The sequence below is a fragment of the Schistocerca americana genome, chromosome 8 (genome assembly GCF_021461395.2).
Source record: "Schistocerca americana isolate TAMUIC-IGC-003095 chromosome 8, iqSchAmer2.1, whole genome shotgun sequence".
NCBI classification, from domain to species: Eukaryota; Metazoa; Arthropoda; class Insecta; order Orthoptera; family Acrididae; genus Schistocerca; species Schistocerca americana.
Window position 1 is genome coordinate 39,035,291 of NC_060126.1, and position 24,548 is coordinate 39,059,838.

Sequence of the window (24,548 nt, forward strand, 5' to 3'; positions counted from 1 at the left end):
TTTGGACATTCTCTAGGGGGAAACAGTCTCACTCGATGGCAGTTGTTACATGAAAAATAGTCTTTACAATTTTTGACATATGGTTTATTTCTGCAGTGTTTATTTATGTGCTCTTTCCCCTAAGATTAAAATGCTTGACTGCTAGTTTCCATAAAAATCTTTGACCCTGTACAATGTGAATGAATCTAATAAGCAATAAATTTTCTGCCTGTGTAATACACTCTTACTATGTTTACAGAAATATGTCATTTACTATACAAATTAATATACTTCCTCAGTGAAAAACATTGGAATACACTAACTATTTACACAAGTCTCTCCCCCTCCCTCTCCCCTGCACCACCCTCCCATCCGCCACCCCTCTCCATCCATCTCTCCCTCCACCATCCCATCCACCTATCCCTCACGATTTCCCTCGCCCTCCCTCTCACCTCATTCTCACTTTCTCCCTCACTCTCTCACTTTCACACCCTCTCCATCTTTTGTATACACATCTCCCTACACACACACACACACACACACACACACACACACACACACACACACACACACACACACACACACACAGAGAGAGAGAGAGAGAGAGAGAGAGAGAGAGAGAGAGCTGTCTTTCAGCACTGAGGCTCTACTGGCATGAGCAAGAGTGTTGCCTGGGTTGGGTGATGTGTATACTGGAAAGGTATGGTGCAAGAAGGGGGAGGAGTAGCAGGATGGGGTGTTATAAGATGCTATAGAGCTGCCTGTGGGTGGGTGCAAGGTTGTAGCGGGACAGCATTGAGACGTGAGAGGACACTGTGCTGGAGAATGGGGGGAGGGGAGGGGAGGAAGGGAGGCAGAGAAAGGTAAAGGAGTTTGCAATGAGGAGGGTGAGATAGAAAATGTGTGTGAAGCTGTAGTGGAAGCAGGGGAGGGGGGGATAGAGGCAGGTGGCAGACAGGAAGTAGCCAAGGGAGAAGCCACAGGGTTATGAGAAAAATGATATGTTTCAGGGTGTGTACCCACCTGTGCAGTTCAGAAAATCTGTTGTTGGTAGGAGGGTCCAGAGAAATCAGAGCTTGAACAGAAATATTTAAGTTTTCACTTTTCCCACCTGCTGTTAGAGAGTGGTATACCAGATAAATAGTCTGAAGGTGGTTAGAAGAATTCTCTGTCAGACACTTAGTGTAAATTGCAGAGTAGTCATGTAATGTTTTTGCTTAATTGAAGCCAGTTGCCAAGAAAGAATTTGCTAATGGAAATGCCTAAAGATAACAACTGACCATAAAGTCAAGGCATTGACAGATGCATAAAGCACACCATTGCAGAGTGCAGATTCATTCTGGAAACATCTCTTAGTTTGTGGCTAAGCTATGTCTCTACAACATCCTTTCTTCCAGGAGGCCTAGTTATGCTGAGGTACTTCTGTGAAGTTTGCAAGCTATGGGATGAGGTGCTGGATGAAGTAAAGCTGTGAGGGTAGGTGGTGGGTTGTGCAGAGATACCTTGGTTGATAGAGCAATTGCCTGCATAAGGCAAAGGTCCCAGGTTTAATTTCCAGTCTAGGACACAATCTTAATCTATCAGGAAAAAAATGGTTCAAATGGCTCTAAGCACTATGGGACTTAATATCTTAGGTCCTGAGTCCCCTAGACTACTTAAACCTAACTAACCTAAGGACATCACACACATACTGAGGCAGGATTCGAACCTGCGACCATAGCAGCAGTGCGGTTCTGGACAAGCACCCAGAACCGCTCAGCCACTGTGGCTTGCAGTCTACCAGGAAGTTTTGAGATTGTAAATCTTGCTAGTGCATGACATCCTTCAGAGCTAACTGCAGAAAAAAGAACTAGCACACCAAACACCACCATTATACTGTGTAATAGTGCCTCTGGCCTTGACAATGGCCTCAGTTTGTCAAGAAAGAGAACTAACAAATTTCTTCAGATATCTCATATCCATTTGAAATTGCACATTGATGATTAGTTCCCCAGCAGCTACAAAGTTGCACACACAGTGATTACTGCATTTCACTCACAATGCTAAATAGTTCCAGACATTTTCTATGGGATTAAGACTGAATGACTTAGCAGGCTAGTCAAACTTCAATATGGTGCATAGTGCTCCTTAAAGCAGGAACATAAGTGTACAGCCCTGTGGAATCAGCTGTTGTCATCTTAGAAGATGTGAGTGTCCATAGCATACTAGTCATGAAGACGTAGAAGAAAGTACAACACTTGAGCACCAAAAATGTTGAAATAAACATTCTCATACGCGTTCGTGTTTACCTGACGGAGTGTACCCAAGTCACAGTACGAAAAAAAAATCCCCAAAGAATCTCAAACACTTCTGGCCTGAACTACAACATCCACACACCTAATTAAATGACTCATTGGGTTGTTGGTGCATGCAACATGTCACTTCTTTTGAAAATAGTCAGACAGTGACTTCCCATCAACTACTGTCAAATTTCTGTTTTGTTTTGCCCACTGAAGACATGCATCTTTATATGTTGCGGTGAGCAATGGCCTTTTTTGATATGCACTATAAGGTTCACTGCCTTTAGTTACCCTCACAATATTCACTTGGAGGGTGGTTGAGGTGGGCCTGAATTCATATTTTTATGGCATCTTTTATGACTAGTGTTCTTACGCTGCATTACAGGGCTGTAAGAGGTACATCTTCCCTTGTAGACACATGGGACAGTCTGTGTTGATACACCAACAGATTGGGCAACTTCATTCACAAAGTGGTAACGGACATGTCCAAACATAATAGCTTCTTTCTGCCATTCTGTCACATCTCCCATGTCAACCCATCTTACTGTGCCAATACCATACCACCAACTGTCACATGCACAACACTTTACGTCCATGACAACCAGCTACCATTTCTACACCAGCTACAATGCTCTGAAGATCAGAGGAGGTGCTTTAAGAGCAGTTCCTATGTATGAAGTACAGAAAATCTGGTATTCAAGAGTAGTGAGGATCCAGATAATACAGATTATCAGGCAGTCATTGATATTGACTGTGCTGTGCACAGCAGCATGCCCAGTCACTTGGTGGCCATCTCTGCTTTCAGCCACAGTTTGGTTGCGGCCATTCATTTGGCTGGAAAACTCATTGGCTGCAATAACCACATAAAAAGTTGTGTGGTTGTTTCAGTGGAGCTGGTATATGACATGACAGATTCATAGGCTCTCTAATGATTGAATACCACAGCAACCTCCCCCTGCGGGTCCAGGGGTTAGAATGGGCCCAAAGTATCCCTGCCCATCGTAAAAGGTGACTAAAAGGGGTCACACTTTTCGGCCCTGTAAGTTCAGGTCCCATTTTATGGTTTGACCAGCCATTTTCCAAATTCTACAGAAGTGCAAGCCATATGGGAAAGGATGCCTTACGTGGTGCATGAGTTATCCATAGTGCCCATAGGTTCGATCTCCTAAACCTCTTATGACTTTTCATCTCCACCTGCAATTCAGCTGTTTGGATGAGGACACTTTCTGGGGTATGTCATCTTCTTCCGTTGTCTCCTGTCCTCTTTCGCCACCACGACAGTACTGAATTTTTCTGCTCCCAATATGCAGCATGGTAGCCAGTCTGTTGTGGTGGGGCCATCATGTACCCATTTGGTGGTAGCCCCCTGACAAGACAGGGATCGTACTGCTAATGCCTGAGCAGTAAACTCCCCATGTATGCCAAGGAGTAGATGCCTGTCTTCCTGGGGCATCAGGACTCCCAGCAATGGCCATCATGCCAGGTGGCCTTTGCTGTGGCTGGGTGGCGCCTGTGGGGAGGGCCCCTGAACAGAGTGGGTGGCATCAGGGCAGATGACCTGCAATGAAGTGGACTAAGTCATCTCTTGCTGGTGACTGTATAGCGCCAGCACTCTTTAAGAAGGGCAAGGTCGAGTACAATGCTGACAGATATGACCCTAAAATGTTTCCCTCCCTTGCTACACCTAGGGAGGAACATAGGGCTACAGAAAGAAGAGAGCCATATTTGCCTCAGTATTTAGTCTGTAGCAGAATGGATGGGGACTCATTTCTACCTATGAAGTCTCAATTTTCTGTTGAACATCTTGAGGATAAGTTTTGGGGAGTGACAGCACTGTCCCAGATGAGAAGTGGTGCAGTCTTTATTCAGACAGCATCCAAAGCCCAATCCTGGGGGTTACTCCCTTGTGACCGGCTGGGCAATTTTCCTGTTTCTGTCACTCCCCATAAAAGCCTCAGCATGGTCCAGGGGATTATATTCCATTGCAACCTCCTCTTGCAGTCTGATGACGAGCTCTGTGCCAATCTAGAATGGTGGGGTGTTCATTTCATCTGGTGCATTTGTAGGGGACCCAAACACAACAGGGTTGCTATCGGTGCCTTCATCTTGACTTCTGAGGGTGATTCCTTGCCTGAAAAGGTGAAGGTGATGGTTTACCATTGTGGCGTTAAACCATACGTCCCTCCCCCTGTGCAGTGCTTTAAGTGCTGGAAATTCGGGCACATGTCTTGCTGCTGCACATGTCGAGACTGCAGACATCCACTGCATCCAGACACTCCCTGTGCACCTCCTCCCACTTGTATCAACTGCAGAGAGCAGCAGTCCCTCTGCTCGCCAGACTACACAGTACTCTAAAAGGAGCAGAAAATCATAAAGACAACTGGACCTGATGACTTACCAAGAGGCTAAACGTAAATTTGAACAATTAAACCACATTCGGTTGATGTCCGCATACGCTGCAGCTACATTATCATCGCCATCACAAGTACCAGTCATATCAAGCTCTGTGCCACAAACAGTGGGCCCTCTGGGCCTCCAGAATACAGCTGCCCCCTTGGTGGAAGGGGGAAAATATCCTTCTGTTGCTCCCAAATTGCCTACTTGGGGAGCAAGGCCCCCCAAACCCAAACACAGAGGACATCAGCCCCCTCCCCCCAGCTGGAGAAGCAACAGCTTCCTGTGGCTCCTCTCATGTGGAAGGATTCCATTGGGACCCTCTCTCCCAAGGTCTCCAGTAATACCAAAGTGGACACTCGCCAGTGGCTAAAGGAGCCAAAAGCTGCTAGACGAAGAGATTCACAGTCTTCCTCAGTGCCTGAAGCTACTTCAGAGGAGTCCTACCAGCAAGCCCCTAAAGAGAAGGGAGAGGGCAAGCAAACGAAGAAGTATGCTAAGAAAAAGGACCCTCAGGTAGCCCCAACACCACCACTCCCTACCAATTCAGCACCTGTGAATGAGGTGGAGATCTCAGCATCCCCTGATGATCTGGATCTCACTGATGCCTGATCCACAATATGAATGAATACAAATACTCAAGCAGTGGCAGCAGGTGTCTCTGAGGCATAACCTACCTCCATGCATGCTTCATGCCTTCCCACCCTCATGATAACGTCATCCTCTAGTGGAATTGCTGCGGTTTTTTCCACCACCTGGCTGAGCTATGGCAACTGTTAAGCTTTACTCCTGCTTTCTGCATTGCCCTCCAGGAAACCTGGTTCCTGGCAATGTGGACCTCTGCCCTTTGGGGCTATAGGAGATATTACAAGAACCGTAGCGGCTATAATAGAGTGTCAGGTGGAGTTTGTGTCTATGTCCTGAACTCAGTATGCAGTGAACCTGTGCCCCATCAAACCCCTCTTGAAGCTGTGGCTGTCAGGATAAGGACGACACAGGAAATAACTGTCTGCAATGTATATCTTTCTCCCAAAACCTTTCCTACTTTTGGGAGATTTTAATGCCCATAATCCCTTGTGGGGTGGCAGCACTGTGCTTACTGGACATTGAATCACCCCCACATGGTACCATCGATGTGGTAGTTGAGCAGGTCACTAGAACAATCGTTTCTGCAACTGAAAACACGATCCCTTATTCTTTAGGGTGCCCCCAGCGAAAGTCAGTACCTTCGTGGTCACCGGAAATCACTGAGGACATTAAAGAGTGTCGACGAGCTCTACAGCAACATAAGTGGCACCCTTCGCTAGTGCACCTAATAGCTTTTAAAAGGCTCCATGCCTACGTTTGCCAGCTTATAAAAAGATGGAAACAGGCATGTTGGGAGAGGTATATGTGGACCATTGGGAACCATACGTCACCTTCCCAAGTCTGGATGGAGATCAGACGTGTTTGTGGGTACCAGACTCCGACAGATGTTACTGGCATTAACATCAAGGCGTGTTGTCTACCGATGCAAATGCAATTGCCAAGCACTTTGCTCGAGCCTCTGCATCAGAGAATTATCCCCCAGCATTTCGCACCCTCAAACGGCGGATGGAAAGGAAAGCCCTCTCGTTCACTGAACTTCACAGTGAACCCTATAATGCTCCATTTACAGAGTGCGAGCTCCTCAGCGGCCTTGCACGTTGCCTGACACTGCTCCTGGGCCAGATCGGATCCACAGTCAGATGATCAAACATCTCTCATTCGACTACAAGTGACATCTCATCATTTTCAACTGGATCTGGTGTGATGGCATATTTCCATCACTGTGGCGGGAGAGCACCATCATTTCAGTGCTCAAACCTGGTAAAAACCCTCTTGATGTGGATAACTATCAGCCCATCAGCCTCATCAACGTTCTTTGGAAGCTGTTAGAACGTATGGTATGTCGGCGGTCGTGTTGGGTCCTGAGAGTCACGAGGCCTACTGGCTCCAAGCCAGGGCAGTTTCTGCCAGTCACTTTACCATTACTAAACTAGTTTCCCTCACATCTGTCATTGTATGAGTGGGATCTATGGGGCCTGCTCCCAATTTTTATCCAAAATTTTCTATCGCATCATACTTTCCGTGTACAAGTTGCTGCCTCCCATAGTTCCCCCCATATCCAGGATAATGGGGTCCCACAGGGCTCTGATTGAGTGTATCTCTATTTTTAGTGGCCATTAACGGTCTAGCAGCAGCTGTCAGGCCGTTGTTCTCACCTTCTCTGTATGCAGACGACTTCTGCATTTTGTACTGCTCCTCCAGTACTGGAGTTGCCGAGCGCCACCTACAGGGAGCCATTCACAAGGCGCAGTCATGGGCTTTAGCCCACGGCTTCCAGTTTTCAGCTGCAAAGTCGTGTGTCATGCACTTCCGTCAGCGTTTCACTGTTCATCTGGAACCAGAACTTTACCTTAATGATGACCCATTCACTGTAGTGAAGACATATCGATTCTTAAGACTGGTTTTCAACGCTCAATTGACGTGGCTTCCTTATCTTTGTCAGCTGAAGTGGAAGTGCTGGCAGCATCTCAATGCCCTTCACTGCCTGAGCAACACCAATTGGGGTGTAGATCGCTCTACGCTGCTGCAGCTCTACAGAGCCCTTGTTCAATCCCACCTTGACTAAGGGAGTCTGATTTATGGCTCAGTAGCGCCTTCAGCATTGTGTTTACTTGACCCAGTGCACCACTGTGGCATTTGACTGGCAACAGGAGCTTTTAGGATGAGTGTGGTGACCAGCATCCTGGTGGAGGCTGGAGTCCCTCCATTGAAGGCTAGGCATCCACAACTGCTGGCCAATTATGTTGCACACATTTATAGTTCTCCTGAGCATCCAAATTACTATCTCCTTTTCCCATCCATAGCACTTCATCTCCCACATCAGAGGCCTAGGTCAGGGCTTACGACTGCGGTTTGTGTCTGATCTGTCTCAAGCGGTGTCCTTACCTTTACCACCTATACTCGAGGTCCATTCACATACACCTCCATAGTGTACACCTAGGCTGAAGCTTCGCCTGGACCTTTCTCATGGTCCTAAGGACTCAGTTAACTGTGCAGCTCTCTGCTGGCACTTCCTCTCGATTCTTGACATGTACTGAGACCGTGAAGTGGTTTGCACTGATGGCTCAATGGCTTATGGTCATGTTGGCTTCACGTATGTTTATGGAGGACATTGAACATCACTCCTTGCCAGATGGTTGGAGAATTTTCATTGCGCAGCTGGCAGCCATTTCTCGTGCTCTTGAGCACATCCACTCATGCCCTGGCAAGTCGTTTCTTCTCTGTACTGACTCCTTGAGCAGCCCACAAGCTATTGACCAGTTCTACCACCCCCCTCCCCCCCCCCACCCCCCACCACCCGCTGTCCTTTGGTAGCGACCATGTAGGAGTCCATTATGCTCTGGAATGGTCCACTCATTCCGTGGTGTTTGTGTGGATCCCTGGCCTCGTTGGAATCCCAGGAAATGAACTTGCTGACAGGCTGGCCAAACAGACTACACGGAAACTGCTTCTGGAAATCGGCATCCCTGTAACTGACCTGTGATCATTATTACGCAAGGTTTTTCAGTTTTGGGAGATGGAATGGCATAATTTCAGTATGCATATCAAACTGCATGCCCTTAAGGAGACTACGAATGTGTGGAAGACCTCCATGTGTACCTCTTGCAGGGAATCTGTGGTTCTCTGATGGCTCCGCATTGGCCATACGTGGCTAACACATGGCTACCTCCTCTGTCGCGAGGACTCACTGTGACTCACATATGACTGTCATCCACATCTTGCTTGACTGCCCACTTTTAGCCACTCTGCGGCAAACTTTTAACCTTCCCAGCACCCTGTCTTTGTTGTTGGGTGACAATGCCTCAACAGCAGATTTGGTTTTACATTTTATTCTTGAGGTTTTTTTTTTATTGTGTAACTCTGTCACACATTCTTTGCATTTGTTTGTCTTGATGGTCGTCTTTTTTCTGCATGTGTTCATCTCATCTTGTCTTTTTGGGGTGGATATTTTAATCTGTTGCAGAGTGGCTGGCTCATCCTCTTTTATTACTGTGATCAGCCAGCCAAGACCATGTGCTCTATGGTTTTAATACCTTCTTCTACTTTTCCTTGTGGTGTATATTTCCCCCATTTTTTGTTCATTCCATTCGTTTTCTTTTTAGGTGTGGTGTTGGGTGTTTCTATACATGGAGCCTTGCTTGCTGTAGGAAAAAGGAACTGATGACCCTGTGGTTTGGTCCCTTTAACCCCAAACCAACCAACCAACCAGTCATAGCAACCAAAAGGGGAATAATCATATGGCATTATTTGTAGAAAAAACAGATGTTGGACTGAAATTCACTGAGAGAATTTCATGGAAAGCCACAAAATAAAAATAAATGAATAAAAAAATGGCTCTGAGCACTATGGGACTCAACTGCTGAGGTCATTAGTCCCCTAGAACTTAGAACTAGTTAAACCTAACTAACCTAAGGACATCACAAACAGCCATGCCCGAGGCAGGATTCAAACCTGCGACCGTAGCGGTCTTGCAGTTCCAGACTGCAGTGCCTTTAACCGCACGGCCACTTCGGCCGGCAAATAAATAAATAAATAAAATAAAACAAAAATAAAAACAAAACACTTTTTTGGGTGCTTGAGTATTGCTTATGAGATTGGGGGCCCATTAAACTTGATTAATAGAAGATACTTAAAAATCTCCATTGGCAGATGCTACGAGAGAGACATTGTGCATCACAATAGAGGTACACTAGTAAAATTGTAAGAGCATACATTTTAACGTATTACTTGGCCCCACAAAAATCTTGTGAAATGACTGCAATGAGAAAATCAGGAAAATAAGTGCTGATGTGGGCTTTCCTGATGTTGTTCTTCAAACTCACCCTTTAAAAATGGAGCAGGAAAAAGGGAGGGAGAATGGTAGTGTTACAAGAAGGACCCACGTGCAAAGACCGTGGGTGGTCTGTGTAGCATTGACGTATACGTAGAACAGGGTATGCTGAGTAGGTGCTCTTCCACCTCCAAAGGTGTGACTCTTGCGGCAAGTGGTTAGGAGTAGGTGTGGAGTAAGGATGGGCTAGGATATTTTGTAGATTGGGTGCACCTCTGATTACCACTTTTGGAGGGGTGGGACGTTCTTCATTTCTGAGCACAATAACAATTTGTCAAAGAACTGACAAAGGATGTGATTCTGTCAGAATATGTGCATCAGAAATCTAATACCAGAGCAACAAATTTCCATGTCACATGAATCACTGAATTACCTGTGGACCCTCCATAAGATACTGTGACTGTGAAATTCCAATTATGTACACACCATCTGCCACACTGAAATCGTTGCCTTACAAAAACAGGAAAAACCCTCCAGACATCACCTCCAAAAGTTTTCCAATTTACCGACACACTTCTCATAGCACCGCTGTCCAAAAGTGCCTATCCTACACCCAGTGAAATCCCCCTTCCCTCCTACCAACCCCTCATAGCATCCACATCCTGCCTTGTTGACCTTCTCCATCTTCCACATCCTCCAAAACATATCACAAAATCAACAATTGAAACAAATGTAAAACACTGTTGTCAATCTATCTGCCAAAACCTCAGTCCCACAGGTGTCTGTACTATCCACAGGCCACACCTTCAATTCCATTCCTAAGTCCAATCATACATGCTCATGAAAGATCTAACTCCTTTTTGTCCCCACGACTCTAGCTAAATCTGATTGAAAGCCAACACTGAATTGGGCTCTCCGAGGTCATACTTCCATCCAGTGACAACCCTGCTTCACTCCCAACTAACCAGTCCCTCATTACTTCCTGGAATTCCTTACCTCCAACCTGTCCTCACCCTTCTATCCTAGGCCCCTTACTGATAACATTAAGCTCACAGCCAATGAAAGAAAAACTACCCACAACCTTAAGAAAGACGCTGATTAGATTATCCTCCCTGAAGACAAAGGCTCCACTGCTGTTGTGACAAACCAATGATAGCCTGATAGAAGGCATCCATCAACTGCCCTAGTTTTTTCCACCTAAAAGTCCTACCACAGCAATGCTGTCCCAAAGTCCAATATAACTTTCAATCCCTACTCAAATCTGTGTGCCTATCCCAGAACCTGTCCCATGAATCCATCTCCTTCCTCACCCCAATTATTCCTCCACACATCTGTCTTCTTTATCCTTCCCAAAATCCGTGTACCTAACCATCTTGGATGTCTGCATGTGCTCGTTTCTGTGTGCTTTCAGAAAAGATCTTTGCTGTTATTGACAAACATTTACAATCCAATGCCCACAGCCTAGCTTCCCATATCAAAGACACAAACCACTTTCTTTATTATCTCTCCACCATCCTCAACTTATTATCACTTGGATCCCAGCTCATCATTCCTGATGCAAGGCCCATACATTTCTATACCCTGGGTGTATGGCTGGCTGTTGTTGAGCATTATCTCCCCCAACACCTGACTGACACTTGTGTGAATGAGGCTCTTATGTTAATGATCTGGACCCAGGACTGTGACACCCTATTTTCATTCTTGTGTGGCCTATCTGCTTCATTTGGTCCTCCTCAACCCAGTGTGCCACCTTTGTGGACATCGTATTCCAATTCTCTTATGGCTCCATAAAAATGTACATTCATCTCAAAACCAGTGTCGTCAGCACCTTCACACTAAAAAATCTCTAAATTGCTCCAGGGAAATGCTTGGATGATTCCTTTGAAAGGGACCATCCTTGACACAATCCAAGCTTGTGCTCTGTCTCTCATGACCCCATTGTCAACAGGGACAAATGCATGGGTGCATTAATTGTGATGCAAGAGCCACATTTCAGACCATTTCCTTCTCATTCTCATAGGCATCACAACATGTTGAAATAATACCATCAATTAACAGTTTGTCCCTGTGGCATGAATTCATGATGAACTAATCCTTCAAAGTCTAAGAAAACTATCAGCATAGCTTCGATATTTGACCTGAACTGATGAGGCTTTTTTGGTCTTTGGAGAACCTTTCCCAAACCATTGTGAGTACTGAACCTTGGTCTCAACATCATAACTGTAGACCCACATCTCATCACCAGTAATGATTCTCTTAAGGAACATCTTGTTCTCATTTGGATGATTCAAAGTTCTTCACAGACTGCGTGTCGAAGGTCCTTCTGGTGTTGACTCATGAGCTGTGGGATGAACTTGGCAGCAACAGGATGCTTTCCAAGATGCTGTGTCAGGATTTTCTGATGTGATCCAACTGAAATGTTACATTCTTCTGCAGTCTCTTGGACAGTGAGTCTTTGAATAGCATGCACAATCTCGTTGACATTCCTAACAAGAGTATCATCAGTAGATGTTGAAGGGCATCCTGAACGAGGGTCATCTTTAATTTCTCTACGGCCATTTTTAAACCACGTGAACCACTGGTAGCACTGAGTATGACCAACTTAAGCACTCATCACCGTAAGCTTCCTGCCTCATTTGGTGTGTGTCTGTAGAAGTTTTCTTGAGTTTCACGCAAAATTCAAGGCAGACGCATTGCTCCTCCAACTCTCAAAATTAGCAAACTGTGTGATACAAAGTTCTACTAAATACAGCAATGAACAATAACTAACAGACATACAACAATGAAACTTCTGGCAGTCACAAATTAAACAAGGCATGTGTGAAGATGACAAACACATTTTGCTTCAACACACCACTGGTATGAAATTATGAATCTTCCAGAATTTTTTGAACGGATCTTGGACACACATTTTTATACAGCCATGCAGCTTTTATGTGACCTAAAAAACCCCATCCACTTGCTCATGAAACAAGTATTCTGCAATGTTTAATTGGAACATGTATCGGGTAATTCATTGCTGCAGCAAATATGAAATATTCAAGACTTAATCTCACATGTACCCAAAATGTCAAATATGAATGTATCTCTTTAGCAAAAAAACATAGCGATTGGGATATGAGGGTGTCGTATTATCACTAGTCCCCCCCTAGCCTTCTGGCTTGTTTGATGCGGCTTGCCACGAATTCCTCTCCTGTGCTAAACTCTTCATCTCAGAGTAGTACTTGCAACCTATTTCCTCTATTATTTGCTGGATATATTCCAATCTCTGTGTTCCTCTACAGTTTTTGCCTTCTACAGCTTCCTCTGGTACCATGGAAGTCATTCTCTCATGTTGTAACAGATGTCCGATCATCCTGTCCATTCTCGTTATCAGTGTTTTCCACATATTCCTTTCCTCCAATTCTTCACAGAACCTCCTCATTCCTTACCTTATCAGTCCACCTAATTTTCAACATTCATCTGTAGGACCACATCTCAAATGCTTCAATTCTCTTCTGTTCTCGTTTTCCCACAGTCCATGTTTCACTACCATACAATGCTGTACTCCAGACGTACATTCTCAGAAATTTCTTCCTCAAATTAAGGCCGATATGTGATATTAGTAGACTTCTATTGGCCAGGAATGCCCTTTTTACCACTGCTAGTCTGCTTTTGATGTCCTCTTTGCTCCATCCATCACTCGTTACTTTACTGCCTAGATAGCAGAATTCCTTAACTTCATCTACTTTGTAACCATTGATCCTGATATTAAGTTTCTTTTGTTCTCATTTCTACTACTTCTCATTACCTTTGTCTTTCTTTGATTTACTCTCAATCCATACTCTGTACTCATGAGACTGTTCATTCCATTCAGCAGATCTTGTAATTCTTCTTCACTTTCACTCAGGATAGCAATGTCATCAGCGAATTTCTATCATTGATATCCTTTCACCTTGAATTTTAATTCCACTCCTGAACCTTTCTTTTATTCCCATCACTGCTTCCTCAATGTACAGATTAAACAGCAGGGACAAAAGACTACATCCTTATCTTACACCATTTTTAATATGAGCACCTTGTACAACAGCAAAGAGGGAATAGTAAGAGTGGATGACCAAGAACATATTGTATATGACCCTTCTCTCCCTATAGTTTACCCCTACCTTGCACTATTTTACATTGTTGAATGCTTTTTCCAGGTCGACAAATCCTATGAACGTGTCTTGATTTTTCTTTAGTCCTGCTTCCATTATTAACCGCAATGTCAGAATTGCCTCTCTCATGCTTGTACCTTTCCTAAAGCCAAACTGTCATCTAGTGCATCCTCAATTTTCTTTTCCATTCTTCTGTATATCATTCTTGTCAGCAACATGGATGCATGAGCTGTTAAGCAGATTGTGTGATAATTCTTGCACTTGTCAGCTCTTGCCGTGAAGATGATATTTTTCCGAAAGTCAGATGGTATGTCACCAGACTCATACATTCTACACACCAATGTGAATAGTCATTTTGTTCCCACTTCCCCCAATGATTTTAGAAATTCTAATGGAATGTTATCTATCCCTTCTGCCTTATTTGAGCTTAAGTCCTCCAAAGCTATTTTAAATTCTGATTCTAGTACTGGGTCTCCTATCTCTTCTTTTTCTATCAAATCAGACAAATCTTCCCCCTTATAGAGGCTTTCAGTATATTCTTTCCACCTATGCACTCTCTCATCTGCATTTAACAGTGGAATTCCCGTTGCACTCTTAACGTTATCACCCTTGCTTTTAATGTCACCAAAGGTTGTTTTGACTTACCTGTATGCTCAGTCCTACTGACAATTATTTCTTTTTCAATTTCTTCACATTTTCCCTGCAGCCATTTCGTCTTAGTTTCCCTACACTTCCTATTTATTTCATTCCTCAGCAACTTGTATTTCTGTATTCCTGAGTCTCCCGGAACATTTTTGTACTTTCTCCTTTCATCAATCAATTGAAGTATTTCTACTGTTACCTAAGATTTCTCCACAGTTACCTTCTTTGTACCTATGTTTTTTCTTCCCAGTTTCTGTTATCGTCCTTTTTAGGGATGTCCATTCCTCTTCAACTGTACTGCCTACTGAGCTATTCCTTATTGCTGTATATATAGCCTTAGAGAACTTCCAGTGTATCTCATCACTCCTTAGTACTTCCATATTCCACTTCTTTGCATATCGGTTCCTCCTGACTAATGTCTTAAACTTCAGCCTACTCTTCATCACTACTATTTTGTGATCTGAATCTATATCTGCTCCTGGGTATGTCTTACAGCCTCATATCACCCGGCCTTTTCAAAGTATACCTCCTCCCCTTGTGTTTCCTGAACAGAGTAGTCACTATTACTAGGTGTAGTTTATTACAGAACTCAATTAATCTTTCTCCTCTCTCTTGCCATGTCCCAAGCCCTGTAACTTTTCTTTCTACTCCTTTGCCTACAGCTGCATTCCAGTCCCTCATGAATATCAGATTTTCATCTCCCTTTACATACTGTATTACCCTTTCAATATTCTCGTACACTTTCTCTATCTCTTCATCTTCAGCTTGCAACATCTTCATGTATACCGGAACTATTGTTGTTGGTGTTACTTTGCTGTCAATTCTAATAAGAACAACCCTATCACTGAACTGTTCACAGTAACACACTCTCCTACCTTCCTATTCATAACGAATCCTACTCCAGTTATACCATTTTCTGCTGCTGTTGATATTACCCTATCCTCATCTGACCAGAAATCCTTGTCTTCTTTCCACTTCCTACCTTCCTATTCATAACGAATCCTACTCCAGTTATACCATTTTCTGCTGCTGTTGATATTACCCTATCCTCATCTGACCAGAAATCCTTGCCTTCTTTCCACTTCTCTTCACTGACCCCTACTATATCTAGATTGAGTCTTTGCATTTCCCTTTTCAATTTTCTAGTTTCCCTACCATGTTCACACTTGTGACATTCCACACCCCAATTCATAGAATGTTATTATTTCATTGATTATTCAGTCTTTTTTCTAATGGTAACCTCCCCTTTGGCAGTCCCCTCCCAGAGATCCGAATGGGGGACTATTCTGGAATCCTTAGCCAATGGAGGGATCATCATGACACTTCTTCAATTACACTAATGCAGTGGTTTCCATTGCCTTCTGCATCCTCATGCCATTAATCTTTGTTTATTCTTGGGCCTTCAGGGGTTGTTTCCCACCCCTATGACAAGAGAGTGCACTGAACCTCTGTCTGCTCCTCCACTCTCTTTGACAATGCTGTAGGCAGAATGAGGGAGACTTCTTATGCCGGAAGTCTTCAGCCACCAATGCTGATTATTAATCAAAATTTAAGCAGCAGCAGGATTTGAACCTGGGACCAAAGACGTTTTGATTATGAATGAAAGACGCTATCCCAAGACTGTGGGTATGAGCCCTAGATTAGACACAAAATTGAATTTTAAGTATTAATTACAAACTTCAGTTGTTATATTTAAATTGGAATGCATTAATGTTGAGCTTTCCTTATAGCTAAAATGAGAATCTTTGTTTGGCATATACTTAAATAGCCTTTTTCCTTATTTTAGGGTGAGGAATATTCACCTCAAAGTTAGCAAACATTTTCTGAAACACCTTCCAGATGACATTAAAATTCAATAAGAATTTTTTAAGTTTATTTCCTGCTTATCCACTTTTTAGTGGTAGCTACTACTCGTTGGATTTTTACAACTTGTTATTTTAATTGAAGATCATCAGAGTTTTCTTTGCCATTATGATGTATTTCTATTTCAATTAGTTACATGTTGTTACATAAATAATAGTATTCATTGTGACTTTTGTAACTTTATTTCCCAACTTGTGGATCAGTTTGTTGTGCAAATGTGGCATTTAATGATATAAGGACATGATTTCCGATAGTTGAGTCACAAGAGTGGCATAAGTGCCTGTATTAATACTATAAATGGTATATCTTTGGATACATTTGGGATCTGATGATAACCAATCTGTAACAAACATTTAGTGGAAAATTATCTGTACCAGGACTGCTTCTAGAGGTGGAAATGGCATTGGGAGTGGCATATCTATTGTGGAGAAGAGTATTTTGAAGCAGACCATGCACAATAAGTAAAAGGTAAATGGTGATAAATGATCCATAGCATCACAGTGGATCTAGTTAAACCAAGCTTTGCTCATATGCCTAACTAGAAAGAATGCATGCTGTTGAAGAAGAGCCAGACAGAAGAACATGACACATCACTGTAGCACATGGTACATCTCATAGTATCATATGGATGGTGATCACAGACAAGCAAAGTATTCATGTAACCTTCAATTTGTGCAGGATCTTTTGCCTGCCAATCACCAACACAGGAGAACTTCAGCCAGTGATTTGTTGCTCAACTGCCGATCTCCTGTTTGTGTCTTCATATTGTTCACAGATGAGGCAACATTTGGATGAGATGCAATAGCAGATTTTCACAATACATTTTCATGAGCAGATATAAATGTTCATGGTACAATTCAGTGCAGAGATGATTAATGTGTAGACTGGAATTTTAGCTGTCTGACTGCTAGATCCAAACCATCTCATAGCACATCTTGCAGGTGCTATCTACAAATATGTTTTTGACCACTTTTCCATGTCTACTACAGGACAAGGGCTAAAAATAATAAAAGCAAATTGTTTACAATTCATGAGACTGCAGCATGTTTCAGTTGAATTTTTCCAAGAATCACTTTTTGTAGTGTTATCTGCAGGACCACCTAAATCATTATAAGTAGATGCTTAATTTGTGTGTCATAGAAATATCTTGGGGGCCACCTAAACAGTTATTCAGTAGTTGCTTCCTCTATGAGTCACAGAAGTCTGAAAGACCATTTGATACTCTCTTCAGGGGTGTTTGAGAGAGTGAGAGAGTGAGAGACAGTCGATGATCCAATAAGTGCATATGTGTATTATGGCAAGCATAGAATATAAGGATAATTGCTATCAAATTCTGACTTTAGAAGCTTAAAAAGTGTCCTTGTTAATAATTCATATTAGGTCACTTTCTCATCTTGTTTGTCTGTGCAGTACAAATTTTGCAGTTGATTTCAAGCTAGCTTCCCAGTGAGATAGGGGCTTGAAACTTTCAACATATCTCAGAACTGGGTGACAATGCAATATTAACTGGTTTCCTTGTCTGGTATGTGGTGGAGGTACTTTGTGTACTATTGCTTTTTGCCTCTTTTTCTGTTCCAGTTGTAAATGTTTTGCAGTGAGGGTGATTGCCAAGACTTTGTATGAGATCAATACTCTCTAATTTTTACCTTCTATGTCTGCATCTACATACATACTCCACAAGCTACCGTATGGAGCATGGCAGAGTGCACCTTGTACTACTAATAGTCATTTCCTTTCCTATTCCACTTGCAAATAGACTGAGGGGAAAAGCAGCTGTCTATATGCCCCCATATGAGCCCTAATTTCTCTTATCTTATTCGCGTGGTCCTGACAAAAAATGTACATCGGCAGCAGTAAAATCATCTGCTGTCAACTGCAAATGCTGGTTCTCTAAGTTTTCTCAATAGTGTTCCTCGAAAAGAGTGTTGCCTCTCCTCCAAGGATTCCCATTTGAGTTCCTGAATCACTTCTGTAATACTTGTGTGTTGTTTGACAGTACCAGTAACAAATCTAGGAGCCTGCCTCTGATTGCTTCAATATCTTCCTTCAATCTGACCTGGTGGGGATCTCATCTTAAAGAAATTTTTTATATTTGAACTGAGATATTGACTAGGTAGACAGCTGGGACATAACGTCATCTTGATGCCATATTTTGGCAGTTCACCTGGCCGCTACCTTCAGGTGACACATGTTTATTTCAGCCAGGAAAAATCTACAGTTGCAGAAAGTTGTCTTACCGAAGGACATAAAATGCTGTATGGTAAGACACAAGTGGTTGCCCCTGTGTCCCATTATTGGGACCATGTAGCCAAAGAAGCTTTTTAAACCTGGCTGTCTCACAACATTATAAACAGAGGTAAGGGGTCTCCTTTAAGTAGGAGGTGGAACCCTATTTTGTTTGACATCAAAAACAACAGTCTTTGTTTCAGTCATAAAAAGGTGTCAATAGTGTTTGATATTGATTTATCATTTCCATGAGTTTTCACCACCAGTGCACTGCCGTGCTTTGCGCTAAAGGGAAGTTACGTTCGTGCATGCGTGATAGACATACTGGCAGTGTATAAAGGAGCTGCAGCTTTGGTTTGATGTCAGTTATGGCAAGTTAGTGTGATGGCTTGCTCACCTAAAGATGGCAACCAGGTGGAGTACTGAAATATTGTGTCAAGGTGATGTTATGTTCTGGCAGGAGACTCGATATGAATATCATTTTTTAATATTGACTAACATGATTGAAGTAGAACAAATGTGAGCTGAAAAGTATTTTATTTGGGTTGTGGGTGTGAAATACAGCTCAGACCCCATTGGTAAACCTCCTGAAGCCACACTCCACTTGTCTGGTAAACTCATCCTCTGACAGCCATGGAATTAATCCAAGACGCCCCTTGTATCACCAGTTTGGCATGTCTATGTATAGTGATGTCATTGAACTGCAGAATTTGTTATCCTGTTTCTGCACCAAGAACAATGTTGTAAGATCATCAAAATTGAGGATGACATGACACTTTTCCAAATATAACAAAAGTTTTACATTTTTTTCTGGTTGAAAGATGGTGATACATTTCGTCTCATAACACATCTACTGTACCATGGTTATGTTCTTCGCAGGCTCTTATAACCACTCTGATACATAAAACTCTCACCAAGATGGCATTGGTGTAGGCTCTGAATGGATAAAAGGTATACTACTGTGGTGATTCATTTACTGAGCTGCTGGACCATTCCATTTCTTCAGCTTGACAAGTTGGTGTATGAGAAAGTGAAACAGAAGAGTCTGAGAACGCTATATTCCCACTGTTCTGCATAAGTTTGCATCCATATTCATAGTAGGATGAGCAAAAACTGCCACCTTGTCAATAATAATAATAATAATAATAATAATAATAATAATAATAAGGAAAACAAAATCTTAAGACAGCCACCAGAACAAACACAAATACAACTCAACGTAACTCACATGTTAGATATAGAAGAAAAATTGCAGCTGACATATATAGAATACAAAGACACAAATACAGACATTAGACCATTCTTGCATAGACCGCCAAACAACCCACAAGTTGAAACAACAATAAAAACTATCAACACAATCATACACAACAAAATAAATGAAAACACAACTATGGAAGAGTTACAACTACTGGTTTATATAGGAGCACTCACTACACTAAATATACACACTGGGCAGAGATCAGAGCCAACCAACACACAGAAGAAACCCACAAAACCAGCATGGCAACACAGGCTACAGATCAGAATAGAAAAACTGAGAAAAGACATCAGACAGCTAACACAATTTATAAGAAATGAAATGTCAGAAAAAAAAACGAAAAAGGTTAGATAAAATCTCACAACAAGAAGTGATAGAGCAATTAGATGTAAAAAAGCAGAAATTACAAGCATTGGCCAAATGACTTAGAAGATACAAAAAAAGTGAAAATAGAAGGAAACAAAACCAAACATTCAACACAAACCAAAAGAAATTTTACCAGACAATAGATAACACACACATTAAAATAGACAATCCACCAAACATAACAGACATGGAACACTTCTGGAGCAACATATGGTCAAACCCGGTACAACATAACAGGCATGCACGGTGGATACAAGCAGAAACAGATACGTACAAGATGATACCACAAATGCCTGGAGTGATAATTTTGTGACATGAAGTCACCCAAGCAATTAATTCACCAGCAGATCTCAGAAAATGATTGTTAAATACTGTACATATATCTGATCTATCAGTAACAGAAATGTTTTTACTATGAACTGACTTTATATTGTTGACCTTGTACTGCTGACCAGACACTTGCTTCACAACTGACCATACTGTTTTATTTTTATCCTGAGAATTAACTACTCTATTTGCATACCACGTACTCTTTGCCTTCATATAAAAAATTAATATTGAAGCCCACATATAACTAATTTCTGGTACTTCCTATAAAGTGAATCAAGAATTCTCTCTAGCCTGAGCAGTAATGCTCTGAAGTCAGAGTTAGGGGACCTATAAACAACAAAAATTAGAAGTTTAGTTTCACTAAATTCAATGGCCCCTGCATAACATTCAAATATCTGTTCAGTACAGTGCCATGATATGTCTATGGACTCAAATGGAGTACTGTTTTTTACGTACATGGCCACTCCCCCACTCTGCAAGGAACTCCTTAAAAAACAGTCAGCTAATCTGTGTCCTGGTAAAGGAAGCCCTGTCTTTTCCTACATCATTTATGTAAATGTAAAATTTTCTTCTTCTTCTTCTTCTTCTTCTTCTTCTTCTTACATGTTCATCCTGGAGTAGAGAAACCTTGCAATGTACCTATGGTTATGTTTTCCCCACTTTCTTTATTCTGTTTCATGTGTGAAAGGAAATGCCAGTGGCTGCTGCCATTCTCTCTATCATGCTTTTTACTGGGATCTTCACTCCCTCTTTTAACATAAATTTTATACAGGAAATGTATTCGAAACTGTGAACATGAACAACAATTGGCTGTGTATTTGAATAATGGCAGTGAAAATTTGTGCCAGAGTGGGGCTCAAACCTAGATTTCCCACTTTATGCAAGTGGTCGCCTTATCCATTTCAGCTATCTGTACACAAAAAATAGCCAGACACAAACTTCCATATGTAATCATCCAAGCATCACAAACTGCACTCATATGTTATGTATATTTTCATCCAGCAGGGACATATTATTGAGAGTTAAATGGTTCAAATGGCTCTGAGCACTATGGGACTCAACTGCCGAGGTCATTAGTCCCCTAGAACTTAGAACTAGTTAAACCTAACTAACCTAAGGACATCACAAACATCCATGCCCGAGGCAGGATTTGAACCTGCGACCGTAGCGGTCTTGCGGTTCCAGACTGCAGCGCCTTTAACCGCACAGCCACTTCGGCCGGCATTGAGAGTTAAGGATATGGTATTGATAACTAAATACTAAATAGCAGTTCCTGTACTAAGAAGTATAGGGCCCTCAAATCGCTATAACTATGTTATTCCTGGACAGGAATATATGTAAAACACAAGTGCAGTTTGTGACACGTGGACAACAACATATGGAAGTTTGGATCGGGCTGTGATCTGTGCACTGATAGCCAAAGTAGTTATGGTAACCACTCGTGAAAAGTGGGAAATATGTGCTTGAGTCCCAGTGTGGCACAAATTTTCATTCCCGACGGTGGTTCATATTTGCAATTGATAAAACATTTCTTGTAATTTTTGATGGTTGTAGTTGTTACAGTGCCTGCTACTTTGGATTTGCATGCATGTCTGAAAGAACAATGCCCTGTACTTCTTAATTGCATCCAAGCCTTACTACAAAGAACTTTCTCTCCACTTATGGTTCATGGAGACTGTGATGCCATGCTGTGCAGAAGAGATAGTGAGAAAGCACGAAGTAAACAGGTCAGCAGGTGACAGAGTGTTGACAGCCAACTAACAGACAAAACGAACAGCTCAGTTGCCAACAGGCAATTGAAGTGGCCACACCTTAAGAGCAAAGGAATGGACTTGTATATCAGTCAAGATGAGGATGAATTTCTGTGTATTTTGCACAAATTCTACATAAGTGATGCATTATCTGATTATAAAATCCTGTAAATGAAATGAATGAATAGAATGTGCATAATGTGTTATGTTACTGATTTCTATGTTCCCAGAGTTGGAAATTATTTCTTGAGAATTAATGGCTGAATTTAAATGTTTAGCAAGTCTTCCATGTGGTTCTTTCAGTTCAAATTTACATCAGTATGCACATCCAAGAATGTAGAATTTTCTGCCCTGTTTTGTTGAGATACAGTATTAATAGAAGGCAGTGTTGACTGTACAAAAGTGCATGAGCTGGTTTTTTTCCAAACTTTAAAGCTAGTTCTTTTGCACAAAACAAATTGAGCAAAAATTCCTGTTTAGCTTTTTTCCTCAGCTTTACAGTTATGTTGTATCATCTTAAGAAATTACTAAGTCTGTGAGGTTGTTACCTGATACAAGTAAAATTCTAAGTCACTAACTTAGAGCAAAAGCAGTGATGATCCCATGACTGAACCCTACAGAAAGCCCATTGTGGGTTCTCCCTATGCAGATGATGTGATGTCCCTTTTCATATTACTCAAAAATTGTAGTGTAATTTGCTACATCCTGTTTCATAAACAGGAACTAAACTGGGCATGTACTGAACCATGTTAGTTATCCTGTAAAAATTCAATTTCTCAGTAAAATATTATGACTTATGTAATGAATTGAAGCAGATGATCCCAGTATTTTACCTTTTAAAATGTGATTAGATGGTCAATGAAAATATAAATAACCATCTCACTAGAGCAGCCCTTTTTAAATCCAAACTATGAATAATTGTGTATCCCATTACTATACAGGTGGCTGACAACCCTTGAGTACACAACCTTTTCAGAAATTTGAGAAAAGATATGAGCAAATTTGGGAAAGGTGTGAGAATGGCCAGTAGTCAGTGATATCTGTTGAGTCACATATTTTATAGAGACCTAACCATGTCATATTTTAATCTATTAGGGACCTCTACAAATTAAACTTTCATAGGAGAAACAACTTGTACCATATAGGAATGATGCACCAATGGTACACCTGCTTTTTACAGCCAAACAAATAATCTGTGGCAGTTGAACATTTTATTTACAGTGGGTATACCATAGATTACGGCAACATTCAGATACTGACATACTACCTTACCCCTCTCTGTGTGACCAAAGGCCAAGTGTAAATACGATTGGCAAACAACCTGATCAACTGGGACAAGAGCCTCCACAAATAAATTAATGGAATCTTCTTGATTTGCACCTTCAGTGTCACAGGGGACTTCTGTTTTGAGTCTTTGCTGCCTGGTATTCTGGCGCCTGCCATCAATTGGAATGATGATCTGTCTGACTAATAGTCATTGCGAATTTGTGGCTTCTGAAGCAGATCTTAATTTGTTTATATTTGCTGCTTGCAACTTGCTGCAGGTATGCCTAAATATTATGGAGTAATGAGTAGGACTTTTAAAAGAATAGAAATGTTATGAAGTGCTGCAAATATATGTAAGAAGAAAGCTGAATATAGTTGGCAGATTATCACCTAAATTTAATCATACTTTTAATATGTCAGTCCTTTTAAATTGATGAAATGATAGGTAAATGAATACTAAATTATTTATGCTATCCATACCATACCTTTTTCTGATAATATGTAGCCTTATTTTGTACTACAAAAACTGTGCACTTTCCATTGTTGATGCAACTGTGGGAATGCCTGATAAACTGAGAGTAAGAATGCCTCTTCTTCTGACTACAGTCAAGTGAGCTTTAGATTTAACATGATCAGTTTTTGGCTTCTAGCACCATCTTCTGGTCTACCTGTTCATATTAAAGAAATACAATGAGCCAGTGCATACACGATACAATTTATTTACTTACCAATTGTGAGGGAACAACACTGGAAGAGGTCAAGGAAGCTGTTAACACGAAATCAATAAGTAATGTGATTGTATTATGTATGCACTGGCTTAGATGCTGTGTTGAAATAAAATTGATCATTGAATAGTAGTCAGAGGCAGATTCATTGTTAGTCTCAATTTGTGAATGGTATTTACATATTGTTTTCTTAAATCTCACTGTCATTCACTGCATGCAGTACCAGTTGAAGAACTATTTTGGTTGACTCTGTTCATGTCTTAGTTTTTCCCCCTTGCTCAGAAGAAGGATCAGTTGTTTCAACACACATTTTCAGTAACTGTGAAATGATTTACAAGTCACATCACATAATTTCCACTAGCAAATAGTTTCCACTTCATTTTAACACTTGGACAATGAATAATAACTTCTCTACTCTCTTTATTTTATTTATTTTGTAGAATCATTGCTCTAAGCCAGTAACTTTTATGTC

At 41.6% G+C, this 24,548-nt stretch overlaps 1 protein-coding gene across 1 annotated transcript in view; it reads left to right on the forward strand.

The window, feature by feature from the left end:
• The window catches only part of LOC124544976 (coagulation factor X), a 102,723-nt gene that overhangs the window by 20,051 nt on the left and 58,124 nt on the right, over positions 1–24,548 (forward strand). The gene's annotated exons all lie outside the window — the stretch shown is intronic.